Genomic DNA, 12965 nt, shown 5'->3' with positions numbered 1-12965 from the left:
TGAAACTGAATTTTGCACAAACTGAATTTCTGGCGAGTTTCGGTAATTTGATGATATCTCTCAACTGGATTATCCAAATGACAATCCGCCAACTATTCTGATTAGAAAACTCAATTTAGAACAAATCGTATTTCACGTTAGTTGGGCAAAATCGGATGTTATCATGGTCTAACTGATCGCTCAATTACCGAACTGATCACACGAAAACAGCAATCAGTTGAGTTTGAGCAACTGACCAACCAACTGAACTGAACCAGCTGCTGACCAACTAAAACTGAACCAGACCAGCTGAAGACCAGTTGAACCAGACCAGCTGAACTGAACCAGCTGAAACTGAACCAAACCAGCTGAAGACCAGTTGAACTGAACCAGACCAACTGAACCAGTTGAACTGATTGACCAGTTGACCAGAGTTGACCAGTCGAGAAAATGTCCAGCAAGACGAATTTGACCGTTGCAATTCCAGAAACAGTACATAAACTTTCCAACGGTCATATTCTTGTGTCTAAAGTATATATCAGTGTTGGAGCCTATAAATACAACATATTGAAGATCAAACAACAGATTTTGAAGTGGATTCAAAGCATGGGCAGTTAGCATGAAGATATCAGCTAGTTGAGAGCACAAGCCCTTCTGTGAGGATACATTTGAGATATACACTGTAAATGATAAATTCCTCACACACAATCACTCACACATATACAAGAGAGTTGAAATTCAAAGATTAGTTGAGTGAGTCTTGCAGAAAGACAATAAACTTGTGTATGTAGTCTTTGCATATGAGACATTAAACAATATGCTGATTGTGAGGTGCTGCCTACAATCTTGAGTGCTAGGAGTTCTAGTTGGGTGTTGCCTTTCCGGAATGGGTTTGTACAAGTAGTTGCATAAATCAAAGTCTTCTAGTGGATCCTTCTCAAGGGGAAGAAGAGGTGACGTAGGAGTGTTTGAAATCTCCGAACATCCATAAACAAATTTGTGTCTATTTGTTTATTGCATTTGCTTAACATTTTCACTGTTTTTAAAGATGCATTGTTGAAGCATTTTATGTGTTCTTCAAATATCAAAATATTGTATACCAAGTGTTTGATAAAATGCTTCAACTGAATATTTTTACTCATTCAACTTGCATATATTTTAAATGGTTTACAAAATATTTAATCGATTTCTACGAAGGATTATTTCGAGTATCTTCCGCTTGGTTTTAACCAAACTCGATTTAATTCATCGGTGTTCAATATTTCAAGAACCGAGCTATTGTAGCTCAACGATTACCCCCCTAATCGATCCCAACACAATAAAACTGAAACTGATGAATCAGTTAATCTGTTGAGTCTTAAAAAGGAGATTGCTGAGCTCAATGTTGAAAGAAGCAAGAATCAATTCAGCAGTTGATGCTTGAAAATTCAAAGCAAACTGAGCTAATTAAATCATATGGAACAAATCATCTATTGCATTAGCTGAAATTCAAAAACAAAAATCAGTTACTGATAAAACTATTTTAGGGTTCAGTAACCAAGATGAAACTTCCACCAGTGACACTCGGCTAAAACTTAAAATGAACAAAGGGAAATACATTCACTTTGTAAAATCAGTTATGGTACAAAAACAACCAGAGCCAAGTAAACCAGTTATACAGTCTATTAAAAATAAGGACATGGCTAGAAGGTATGGTATTGGTTATAGCCCAAAAATTTCAACTGACCCACAAAGTCAGTCATCAAAAAGGTTCAGTAATAAATACTTTAACTATTCAAATGGCTACTCCAATTACTATAACAGCAAGCCAGTTCAGAAAGATATCGGCTGAATAACCAGTTCAGAAAGATATCGGCTGAATAACCAGTTCAAGAAAGCTAAAAATCATATTGCTTCATCTGCACACTACACATCAAGCACACACAAGCCGAGAAAAACTATCTGGAACACAGCAACTGGAAAGACAGATAGACTGGTCCAAGTCTGGGTTCCTAAAGGACTAATCAGTTTAAGACCCAAATAGTTGTGGGTACCAAGATTATATACTGTGTGTGATTGCAGGTGACTGGTGCAAACAGATAATCAATATGGTATCTGGACAGTGGATGCTCGCGTCATATGACAGGGGATGAAAGTTTGCTATTCTAACTGATTAAATACACTAGTCCAAACATCAGTTTTGGAGACAACTCCAAAGGTAAAACTGTGGGTAAGGGTAAGCTTATCCATGGTAACTTTACGATTAAAGATATTTTATTAGTTGAGAATTGAATTATAACTTGATTAGTATCAGTCAGTTATGCGACAATAAATTCTCAGTTCAGTTTGACAGACACACTTGTTCAGTTAAAGACTCAACTAATGAGGTCATCCTAACTGGCAATCGTTGTGGGAACTCCTACAAAGTCAGTTGGACTTAACAACCTTATGAAACAATCTGTCTTAAAGCTTCCAAATCTTCTAAAAACTGGTTGTGGCATAAGTGATTGAACCATCTAAACTTTAAATATATTGCCTATCAGAGTAACCATGATCTTGTAACTGGTTTGCCCAAAATAGATTTTTCAAAAGATAAAATTTGTTCAGCATGTCAGTTTGGTAAATAAAGTAAGATCTTCATTTTAAAAAAAGGGTTGTAAATCATCTTCCCGATGCTTAGAACTGCTACCTATGGATCTTTTTGGTCTTATACCAGTCATGAGGTTAGGGGGAATGAAATACACTCTAGTAGTCGTGGATGACTTTTCAAGATTTACTTGGGCTATTTTTCTCAAATCCAAAGATCAAACTGCTGCACAACTGATTAAACTTTTCAAAAGATTATTAAATGAAAAATCAGTTGTATTGATCGAATAAGGTCTGATCAAGGGACTGAATTCATCAATCAAAATCTTTCACAATTTTTAGAAACTACCTGAATCAAGCATGAGCTCTCAACAGCAAGAACTCCTCAGCAAAATGATGTAGCTGAGAGAAGAAATCGGACCCTTAAAAAAGATGCTAAAACAATTCTTGCTGATTCTGGTATTTCACAAATGTTTTGGGCAGAAGCAGTAAACACTACATGTTACACTCAGAACAGATCAATGATTAATAAGAATCATGTGAAAACACCATATGAGATCTAGCATGGACGCAAAAGTGTGGTTTCTTATTTTAAAATATTCGGCTGCAGATGTTTTATTTTTGATAATGGGAAAAATCACTTAAAAACTTTTGATGCTAAATCTGCAGAGGGAATATTTCTGGGATATTCTTCAGTTAGTAAAGCTTACAGAGTTTTTAACAAATGCACTTTGAATGTTGAAGAGTTTATTCATGTTGTATTTGATGAATCCGTGCTAACTGATAAGAAAACTGATCCAGTTGAGCTATTTGATCGCTTTAAAGATATCAGTTTGGAGGATGATGATGAAAAGAGAATCATATTAATCGCAATATCCTTCAAACACCAGAACCAGAAGTGCTGGATCAATCAGTTGAACAAGAAATTGTTACTAATAATCATTTGGTGGAGCAAAATGATAACAATCAGTTACCAACTGATACACCATCAACTGAAGCTGAAGAAAATTTACCAACTGAAGCAGTTGGTGAGATGGATGCAACAAATACTAAATACAGATGGAAGAAATCACATCCACCAGAAATAGTGATAGGTAATCAATCTGATCCGGTAAGAACTCGGAATCAAATGTTTAATTTATTTGTTCATTATGCTTTCGTTTCCCAACTGGAACCTAAGAAAACTGATGAAGCTCTTGCCGATACTAAGAGGATAAATGCAATGCAAGAAGAGCTAAATCAGTTTACCCATAACAATGTCTGGAACTTAGTTTCAAGACCAGTTTCTAAAACTATTATAGGTACAAAGCGGGTATACAGAAACAAACTGAACGAATATGGTTCAGTTGTGCGCAACAAAGCGAGACTTGTAGCACAAGGATATAGGCAAGAAGAAGGAATAGATTACGATGAAACATATGCACCAGTTGCAAGACTAGAAGCAATCAAAATGTTCCTTACCTATGCATCTTTCAAGAACTTTAAAGTCTACCAGATGGACGTGAAGAGTGTATTTCTGAATGGTTAGTTGCAGGAAGAAGTATATGTTGAACAACCACCAGGTTTTGTTAATCACTCTTTTCCTGATCATGGCTATCATTTGAACAAAGCCTTATATGTTCTTAAACAAGCTCCAAGAGCTTGGCATGAAACTCTTTCAAAATTCCTAACTGATCATGATTTTACTGTTGGATCAGTTGATAAGACTCTGTTCAAATTCTCGAAGAATGATCATATTTTACTTGTGCAAATATATGTTGATGATAATATTTTTGGGTCAACTAACCCCAAATTATGTGAGAAATTTGCCAAGCTGATGCAGGAAAAATTCTATACAAGTATGATGGGTGGACTGACATTTTTCCTTGGTCTGCAAGTGAAGCAACTGGAGGTTGGTATCTTTATCAGTCAGACCAAATATACAAAAGAATTGCTTAAGAAATTTGGCATGAAGACATGCTCAGCTGCAAGTACTGCCATGAGTTCATCAATCAAACTGGACAATGATCAATGGGAATATCAGTTGAGACAACACTTTACAGTGGTTTAATAGGTTCATTATTGTACCTAACTGCTAGTCGTCCTGATATTGTATTTGATGTTTGCATGTGTGCCAGATTTCATGCAGATCCTAAGCAATCGCATTTTTCAGCTGCCAAACGTATTTTAAAATATCTTGTAGGCACACAAAATGTGGGCTTATGGTATGCTAAGGATTCTTTTATCAATTTAGTTGGATATTTAGATGCAGATTATGCAGGATGTAAGCTATATCGAAAAATCACCAATGGATCATGTCAGTTTCTAGGAGACAGACTGATCTCATGATTCAGCAAGAAGCAAACATCCATAGCAACTTCCACAACTGAAGCAGAATATCTTGCTGCTGGAAGCTGCTGTGCACAACTGATCTGGATTCAACAACAACTGAAGGACTATGGAATCAATGCAAAAGAATCACCAATATTTTTTGATAATACAAGAACGATTGCAATTACATACAATCTAGTTCTTCACTCCAGAACCAAGCATATTGATGTCAGGCATCACTTCATCAGAGATCATGCTCTGAAGAAAGCGATATGGCTGGAATATATATCAACTGAACAACAAGCAGCTGACATCTTCACCAAACCATTACCAGAGACTAAGTTGTCTCATTTTCGCAATATTCTTGGTTTAATTGATCTGACTTAATTATATGATGATTGTCAACTGTTATTAATTCTTGTTCAGTTAAGTCAAAATTGATTTATCTTAATTATATAAATTTTTGATAATGATATGATGGTTGTTATTCTTATTCAGTTAGTCAAATATAAGTTAATAACTGTTCAGTTAGTCATTGTCAGTTAGTTAATTATTTGTCAACTGATATCAGTTCATATGCAGATAAGGAAAGAACATTGAGTCGAAACAACAAGTTTATTGATAAAATCTAAACCACGTTACACGATTCATCTCATGTTTATCGGAATCTTGCCAAAAGGGACAACCAATTTAGTCAAATCATGACTATTAATTCTCTTGAAGCCTTCTGAAGAAGAAATACTCTCTAGCACATTTCACTCTTTCATAAGCATCAGATGAATAAGAACATCATCAATGACAAGCTCTGAAGTATGGTTGACTTCAGCACGCCTCCTTTACTTTCTTGCAGTTGCTCTCTGTTTGCCAGTAGCAACTAATCCATCACGTTGAGTCGTTTGGAGCTCGTGTACCTTGGTCCAAGTGGACATAACCTTTGAAAAGACGAACTTTTCAAGAGACTTCTTTAGTTTCTCCAAACGACGAGGTGACAATGCAGGATGAGGGACGTTGGAGCTACTTGAACTATCCATCAATGCTTAATTGTTATTGTCAAATGACAATGGTTTTATTTATAGACAGCTCTTAAAGAGACAAGAAGAAGACGAAGAGACATCAGTTACCAAAATGGACTTAACTGATCCAGACTAAGCTTCCTCTACTCTTTATTTTATTTATATTCATTTATTGAGGGGGAATATCGAATATAAATGGTTAACTGAGAAGACAATATTCAGTTGGTCTTTAACTGAAATGATTCAGCTTAAAACTGATCACTCAGTTGCCTACCTAACTGATCTTCTCCAATAAGTTGACTGATAAATTAATAAATATTCCATAATAAGTGACGTGACCAATAATTACGCATTTAATGCACATCTTTCAATGAATAGTGTTTTAAAACGTGGCCCCACGTAGTCCATTTAAAATTCTACACATGCTTTTATCACACGAAAACACAGTTTTATTCAATTTATTTTGGACTGACATGTGTCCAAAGATTTGAACAGTCACATATAAACGTACTTATCCCCGCCTCATTTCAGTTTTTCTTCCTTTACGCGAATTTCAATCTCCAGAGCAAATCAAACACTGAGCTTTTCTTTCTCGTAGATAATCAATCTTTCAGAAATGGCAAACCAAGTTCCAGCATATTTGTTGAACGCTATGGCTGTTGATTTTGATTCAGTCTTTTCTGTTCAGGATGAGGCTATCAAAAGTGTGTTTATCAAAATAGAAGCTGCTGGACTGAAGACATTCTTGGGACTTTCTTCCCAAGAAATCTATCATAAAGAGATTCAAGATCTCTACGCCAACAGTTTTGTTTCTGCTGATGGCAATATCACTTCCACCATCAACAACCAGTTGCTGATGATCGACAAAGATTATTTCATCAACCTCTTTCAGCTGCCAACTGATGGGATAACAAATAATTCTGAGGTAAAATTCTCTGATTTTGAGGAGATGCAAACTTTCTTGTCTTTCGATGGTCGGAAAATCAAAGTTGCCGATCCCAAGAAGGAACTCAAGCCAGAAATAAAATTACTGGCTAATATACTGGCCAAAGGGCTTCTACCTAAAGCAGGATCTTTTGCTACCCTAACATTGGAAAAATTTCAAGCCATGACGGCCAACATGACTGGAAAAAACTGATCTGGAAAGGTATCATCTTCAATCTTCTGAAGAATATGTTTCAGTCTTCAAAATAGTCGAAGGGTTTTGCTGTGCAGCTTAGCTATCTGCTGAACAGTAAGGGCTTAGTGGGTGACTCATCTGAGAGGACATCAAAATTCAAAATCTTCAATGCCAAGAGTGTTCAGCTGCCTAAACTCAAGCTGGACATATCTCCTAAGCAGTTTGTCAAAGTAAAAAATGAGATTAGGACGCAGGGGGCTCCCAAATCAGTTAAGAAAGCCAGAATGACACTTTAGAAAAAGGCAATCAAACGAAAACTGATTGTCAGTGAGACTGATTCTGAAAAGACTCCTTCTCCCAAGATCTCCAAGAAGCCCAGAACTCAGAAGACAAAACCTTCAATCAATGTGGGCACCATTCCAACTGAGAGGCTGATCCAATCAGGAGCTGAACAACCAATCAAGGCTACTCCACTGAGAGCAATACCAGTTGGATCCTCAAATGATGATCAGTTACCTCCATCTACTGCTCCTCTCAAGACAAATTTCACCGAATCTGGTGAAAAGAAGAAATCTGTTGGAGTTAAAGCTCCACTCATCACTATCTCTGGCCCAATTTATTTGCCATCTGCCAGACCTGAAGGGATAGTGATCAGAGAACAAGTTGATGCAAGTAGGTCAGGACTGAGCATTCCTAATGTCCTAACTGACTCAAAGGGCAAAGAAAAGATGATAGAAGAGCCCAGACCAACAAATACCATTCAAACCCACATTGACCTCATCTGGAAGGAGGTCAATGAATTTTCTGAGGCTAAGCTCAAAACTTCTGATGAATGGGTAAAATTTAAAACTGTCGTGTTTGACAGGCAACTGCAAAAGAAATCAGTTTTGAAGAAGTTTATTGCCTTGGAAACCATTGTTCTAAGATTGGTCAAAGCAGCTTCAGTGGCTCAGTCGTTGCAGAGGAATAAATACTTCTTTGTTCAAGTACGGGAAAAGAGGCTAAAACAGATGGCTGTTCAGTTGCGCCAAAACTATAATCCCACCAGCCCAACTGCCTTTAATGACAAAGCAGTTCAATGACTGCTGGACATGGATCTTTTATCTCTGCAAATGGCGATTAAGAATTGGGAACTAGATCAAGAACTGATCATTCCAGAAGATTCCCAAGGTCTGTCATCAGATGAGCAAGATGAACAATCAGTTCAACCAGAAAAGCCATCCCAGGAACCAGTTGCTGAATCTGCTGAGCAAGTAACTGCTCCTTCTTCACAGGATGCACAATCGTCAACTGCTGCTCCTCATTCCCCAACTGCAGGATCTGAACTCTACACTGATGCTGAATTGTCATTGGCAAACATTGATGAAGTCATTAAATCAGTTGCCTCTGATATTCAACAGACTACTACAGAATCAGTTGAAGAATTATTCGCACCCGAAGAGCCAGCTTCAAAAGCTACGTTTCAACCAACTGAACAGCCTGTTCAGTTGACTGCCACAACTGAATAGGAAGTTTCTACAAGAACTGAAGAAGCAGTTCAGTCATCTGCCATGACTGAACAAACATTAGAGGTGCCAGCTGTACAACCTACCATAATTTCAATTGTTCAACCAACTGAAGAATCAGCTGAGCAACCAGCTCAAGAAACAACTATTATTTCAGCTGATCAACCACCTGAAGAACCTTCAGACTCTACTGCTGTTCCGACTTCTTCTTCTCCACAGCCTCAACAGGAAGCTATACCAGAAGATATCTAAGAAATGGTCAATCCTATAACTGAAACAACTGACGGGGTCCTGGTGATCTTCAATCAAGAAAACAAGGAGAAGGAACCAGAAACTTCTGGAGCCATGTCTCCTAGCATATCAATAGAAACTGAATCTTTGTTTGAAGAAATTCAGACTGTTGACTTCCATTTCTGATATCAAGTCAACCCAATTTTCGCACACTATGAGGTTCGATTCTATAAGGGAAAATACCATGGGAAGACTGCAGCAAATCCAAAAGGACGTAACTTCATTATTTTTCCAAATGGAAGAACTTCGAAAAGACAGAGTGTCAGCTAAAGCTCATTTCCAAACTCAAGCCTTGGTTACAAGACGTCTTGATTGTCTGGAAAGTACTGTCTCGAAGAGAATTGATTTACTGAAAGATATCCTGATGAATGCAGTTTCTAACCTCTCCTCAGATGTGTGGATCTTATCCAAAAGGTTGATGAGTTTGACAAAAAGGGGGAAGAACAAGAAGAAGGAAAAGATCAGCCAGAGAAATCTTCAAAGTTGATCAAGAAGAAATAAAAGACTATTTTTTTTGCAGATTTTGTTGAAGATTATTTTAGAAGATTCTTTATTCTTTTATTCTTTGTACGAATCTGCACATTGAAAGAGTTATTTAATCTACAATGAGTTCAGTTGATCAGTTTCAGTTCTTACTTTCTAAGTTTTGTTAAACACCTAAAAGGAGGAAATTGTTGGAAACTGAATTTCGGAAGTTTTACAACTGAGCATATAACTGATTTAAAAGAATGATAGAAACTGATCTAATATATGCAATTATCGGAAGGCAACTGAACCAGCAACTGAAATACGCAGGCAACTGACTGATCAGTTAGATCTGATCAGTTACTACAAACAGTTGTGAGTTTATCGTTTACAATCAATCAGCTGATCCCTCAGCTGTACACTTCAACGGACAAAAGCTGACTGCAACAAGTAGTGGGATCGCAGCATCTCAGAAAAGCTACAGTGTACGACAGTCAGAAGAATGTTGATGTGGCAAGCAACGGATAGAAAAATTCAAATTGTATTTAATATTACCGTTGGAGGGAAGCCTATAAATAGAAGAGAAGAACAACTAAATAATGGCTTGAAACTCTTAAACTTTTGAATACTTGAACAACTATCGATTTACAAGTCAGTTACTCTGCTAAAATCATTACAGACACCTAAGCTCACGCTTACTGCATACATTCATAGCTTTCAGGCTATACCTCGAGCTTTCAAACACAAGCTGTATTACTCGATCTTGAAGAGATCAGTTGTGTTAGATTATCTCAGTTCTTTTGTGTATTGTAAACAAGTTTGTTACTAAGAGTTTCAGTTTGACATTGTTAAGTCCAAAACTGAAGTGGGTCTGTACAACTTATTGTATCGAGCAAAGTCTTTTAGTATATATCCTATCCTTCAGATAGAAAGGGTGACGTAGGAGTAATTAAATCTCCGAACATCATAAAATCTTGTGTCCTCGTATTTCGATTTAAATTCTATCTATCAGTCAGTTTGTTTCCGCACGTTATGAAACGTCTGCCCTTTTTATTGCTTTAAAAGTACTAGAAATTTTTTTTTTAAAATATTTCGACCAACTCACTTAATACATGAAAATATTTTTATTTTCCCCTTTTTAAAATAAAACCTCAATCAACTAATATATAAAAATTCGAGTGAAATAGTTGTAAAGTAAAATCGTCCTGTTTTACCAAACCTAAAAAGCAATAATTTGAAAAGTAAAGCCCATACTAAACCTCTCAAAATCTCTCAAAGCATAATTAAATAATCTTAAAAATCTTTAACTTAAATCATAAAGCATAATGCGGAAAATGTAGCGTTGGTCCTCGGGTTATGTGCGCCTTCAGTCCAGTCAAATCACTCATCAAGTCCTCCCTCAATACCACCTGCATCCATCACACCTAGTGAGTCTAAAGACTCAACACACCATAATCTTTATAACGAGTAATACGTAATACAGTCAACATATAACGGTGAAAAAACTTGTACTTAAAATATCGTTTTCATGAAGATGCATAAACATAAACATTTTCGTAAACATTCTCATGATGCATAAAACTTTAAACATAAACATTTTCATGACATGCAAACATGAATTTTCTTTTCCTCAACATGACATGACATAAAACCTTAAACATAATCATGAACATTTCCTTTTTTTTTTCTTTGTTGAATTCAGATCGTTAATTGTGACTTTCCTGATCATGCTCATAAGGGTCGATGGATCCATCTACATAAAACCACAGTACTGGGCGGCGGGGGACACCAGCAACACTCTCACCGGTCAACTGGGCCCTGGCCTATCATGATTCGAATAGAAATACGATCGTCGGGGCTCCCTCTGGGGCCTTTTCCCATAAATGGGCTCCCTCTGGGGCCTTTTCCCCTCACGATATTCCCATTCTTCCGTTAGCACAAAACCGTTACCACATATTCGCAATGATGGAAACACGATCGTCGGGCTCCCACTGGGACCATAACCCTCACGACGTCGCCAACATTAACGAATTAGTCACAATTATTTCACATCCTTCAACATTTTTCATTCACATCACTTTAGAAAAATCATGAATATCATTACGTTTTTCATTTTTGAAACCAAGCATGCAACATGTATTTTAAATGTCTTATTAAATCATAAAAATCCCTTAGACATTTAAAAATCATTATTTAATCATGAACAATTCATAAACATTTAAAAATAATCATATTTTCATAAAAATAGCATTTAGGGCACTGCCATGACCTTTACTAATTTCTAGGTGTAAAAAGATCGTTTTACTCCTGGACTCGACATTTTACGTTTTCGACTTTTTTCTTGATTTCATGACTCTAACATGTCCCAAATAATTATTTAAGCTTACGTGAATTTTTTCATAATTTTATTTGGCTTAAATGTTAGACTTTTTCAATTATCTTTTCTTAATTATTTTGACGGTGTTTTAATCCCGAAAAATCCCAAACTTTAATATAAAATTCCTAAATTCTAAATTTAGTCTTTTTATATTATTTTAGCCCTTATGGACCCCGACTCGACCCCCGTGAGCCGTTTTCCAATTTTTTCTTCTTTTAAATACCCTATTTGACACCTAAACTTCGACCCGGAGCCAACTTTCGATTTTCACGAGTTACCCCCGAACCATGTCGAGCCAAAAGGTGCCCAACATGTTAAATTAACCCACTGGACTCTAAATTTACCAAGAAACCACCCCAAAACCCAAAAACAAAGCCCTCCCATGAGACCCATAGCTGGCCGAGAGTCCTTAACATACTAGGACTCTAGTTTCATGCACCTAAGGCCCTAGCCGTCTACCCAGCACCCAAGCCAACCCCTAGTGCTTCTTCCTAGGACCCTAATGAGTCACCCTAGCCCAGCCCACGAGCCCTGGACCGATCCCCTATCCTATACTGATCGCACGAAGTCTGCACCTCAAGGTGCAGCTTCTCGGGTGGGAGTCCTTGCTTGCAAGGACTCCTCCCTGCCCTTCCAGACCGAGTCCTAGCATGGCTAGGACTCTCCCCTTGACACCATCAGACCCTAGGCTAGCCATGAGCCCCAGCCCAGGCCAGTCCTCCCATTAAAACAAGAACACCGAACCCCTCAATCTTCTTGACAGCAAAAAACCGATTTTCTGTGTACAGCTTGTGTGTGCAGCAATTAACGTGGGTCTAGGACCTTCTAAATTCATGTAAAAACATCTCTTGATCATGTCATAACATCCTGGCAGCCCCCTACATGCATTAAACAATTTGTGGGATTCAAAGTCATGAGTTCAACATACAATAGTGCATAAATCCGAAAATTTCAGAAACTTTCTATATAATTTTCATGCATCCAATATTTAAAGAGTTATATGATATGATGGATGAGAAAAGGAGATTAAGATGTGCCTTTGCGTAGTGTACGCTCGAATATACGTTGAGGACGAAGAACGGGACGCGACGATGGCTTGATCTTGCTTGCCTTTTCGAAATCCTCTCCAAATTGAGTGAAGTGCCGTGAGGTTGTGTGTGTGTGGTGGAGAGTTTCAGATTATTGAGATTTGGTGGCCGATTATGATCATGAAGTAGAATAGGGTTTTGATTTAATTAACACTTTAAATACAAATTCATTAACTAAGTAGGCTTTAGGCCTATTAAGCCACAAAATTCAAGCCCATTAGCTTTAATTAGGATTAATAAAATTTTAACCAA

The sequence above is a fragment of the Primulina tabacum genome, chromosome 9 (assembly GCF_025594145.1).
Source record: "Primulina tabacum isolate GXHZ01 chromosome 9, ASM2559414v2, whole genome shotgun sequence".
In the NCBI taxonomy this organism is placed as follows: Eukaryota; Viridiplantae; Streptophyta; class Magnoliopsida; order Lamiales; family Gesneriaceae; genus Primulina; species Primulina tabacum.
The sequence above is the reverse complement of the archived record's forward strand: the minus strand, read 5'-3'. Positions refer to the sequence as shown.